The following is a 2,500-nucleotide window of genomic DNA, read 5'->3' as shown; positions in this document are numbered from 1 at the left end:
GTCAGGTTCGGATCTATGGGGCCGGTTCTGATCCGTGGGTCCGGTTGGGATCTATGGGGCCGGTTCCGATCCGTGGGTCCGGTTCGGATCCTCGGCTCCGGTTCGGCCCCTCCTCCTCCTCCTCCTCCTCCTCCTCCCCCCTCCCCCCCCCTCCCCCCCCCCCCCGGCTCCGGGTCCCTCCCCCTCCCCCTCCCTCCTCCATCCCCGTTTCCATGGAAACCGCGCGGTTGCCAAGGAGGAGCCGGAGCCGCCCCCGCACCCGAAACCCCCCCGGAACCCCCGGATCCGAACCGGCCCCACGGATCCAGCACTGACCCCATGGATCCCAACCGGCCCCATAGATCCCAACCGGCCCCATAGATCCCAACCGGCCCCATAGATCCAGCACTGACCCCATAGATCCAGCACTGACCCCATAGATCCCAACCGGCCCCATAGATCCGAACCGGATCCACGGATCCAGCACTGACCCCATAGATCCAACACTGACCCCATGGATCCCAACCGGACCCATAGATCCCAACTGGACCCATAGATCCAGCACTGATCCCATGGATCCCAACCGGACCCATAGATCCGAACTGGAGCCACGGATCCGAACCGGCCCCATAGATCCCAGCCAGACCCATAGATCCGAACCGGAGCCACGGATCCAGCACTGACCCCATAGATCCCAACCAGACCCATGGATCCCAACCGGACCCATAGATCCGAACCGGACCCATAGATCCAACACTGACCCCATAGATCCCAACCGGACCCATGGATCCCAACCGGACCCATAGATCCGAACTGGAGCCACAGATCCAACACTGACCCCATAGATCCCAACCGGACCCATAGATCCGAACCGGACCCATAGATCCAACACTGACCCCATAGATCCCAACCGGACCCATGGATCCCAACCGGACCCATAGATCCGAACTGGAGCCACGGATCCAGCACTGACCGCATAGATCCCAACCGGACCCATGGATCCCAACTGGACCCATAGATCCCAACCGGACCCATAGATCCAGCACTGACCCCATAGATCCCAACCGGACCCACAGATCCGAACCGGAGCCATGGATCCAACACTGGCCCCATAGATCCGAACCGGCCCCATAGATCCGAACCGGCCCCACGGATCCAGCACTGACCCCATAGATCCGAACCGGCCCCATAGATCCAACACTGACCCATGGATCCCAACCGGACCCATAGATCCGAACCGGCCCCATAGATCCAACACTGACCCCATAGATCCCAACCGGATCCATAGATCCCAACCAGCCCCACGGATCCAACACTGACCCCATAGATCCAACACTGACCCATAGATCCAACACTGACCCCATAGATCCCAACCGGATCCATAGATCCAACACTGACCCACGGATCCAACACTGACCCCATAGATCCAACACTGACCCATAGATCCGAACCGGCCCCATAGATTTGAACCGGCCCCATAGATCCGGACCTGACCCATGGATCCCAACGGGACCCATAGATCCGAAGTGGACCCGAACTGGAGCCACAGACCCAAACGGGACCCACAGATCCAAACCGGCCCCATAGATCTGAACCGGCCCCATAGATCCAAACCTGATCCATGGATACCTGACCCATGGATCCATCCCTGACCTATGGATCTCTGACCCATAGATCCAAAACTGACCAAGAACAGATCCGAACCGGCCCCACGGATGTGAATCAGACCCCACAGATCCAAACCGGACCCACAGATCCACAACCGACCCACGGATCTGAACCAGAACCAGAGAGATCCAAACCAGCCCCACAGATCCAAACTGGCCCCATTCCTGCCCCATTCCTGCCCCATTTCCTGCCCCATTTCCTGCCCCATTCCTGCCCCATTCCTGCCCCACTCCTGCCCCATTTTTCCCCATTTCCCCCCATTTCTACCCCACATCCCCCTCCCCTTCCCTCCCCCCCCGCGCTCCTCCCCCCCAATTAATCCAATTAACGCCCCTCGCTCCCCCCTCATTAATGAATTAATTAACCCCAAACCCCGCGGGGCCACGCGGGGATTTCCCCAAACCCCTCGGGATTCGCCCCAGTTTGGGGGATTTTCCTCCATCCCGAGGATTTTCCCAATTTCCCGGGATTTTCCCCCGGATTTTGGCCCCGAGATCCCAAAATTCCCAACCCCGCCGGGCCCGGGCGATCCCAAATTCCCGGGAAATTCCCCCAAAATTCCCTTTTTTGGAGCAGCACCGACCCAAATCCCGCCGGGCTTTCCCTGAAAAATGCGGATTTTTGTGGTTTTTGTGGTTTTTGTGGTTTTTTGTGGGTTTTTTTTCTGGCGGATTTGAGAAGCGGCGGATTTGGGGGAAAAGCCGGGATTTAGGACAAATCCGATTTTTCCGACGGGGGGGGGGGAGAAAAAAAAAGGGGAATTTGGGGGGAATTTCGGGGATTTGGGGCAGAATTTTGGGGGAAATTCGCCGGAATTTGGGAAATTCGGGGGGAGATTTTTGGGAATTGAGGG

At 58.5% G+C, this 2,500-nt stretch overlaps 1 protein-coding gene across 1 annotated transcript in view; it reads right to left on the bottom strand.

The window, feature by feature from the left end:
* The window catches only part of SLC8A2 (solute carrier family 8 member A2), a 9,285-nt gene that overhangs the window by 6,449 nt on the left and 336 nt on the right, over positions 1 to 2,500 (bottom strand). The window lies entirely within an intron of this gene.

The sequence above is a fragment of the Molothrus aeneus genome, unplaced genomic scaffold, assembly GCF_037042795.1.
Source record: "Molothrus aeneus isolate 106 unplaced genomic scaffold, BPBGC_Maene_1.0 scaffold_30, whole genome shotgun sequence".
Taxonomy (NCBI): domain Eukaryota; kingdom Metazoa; phylum Chordata; class Aves; order Passeriformes; family Icteridae; genus Molothrus; species Molothrus aeneus.
The sequence above is the reverse complement of the archived record's forward strand: the minus strand, read 5'-3'. Positions and strand labels throughout refer to the sequence as shown.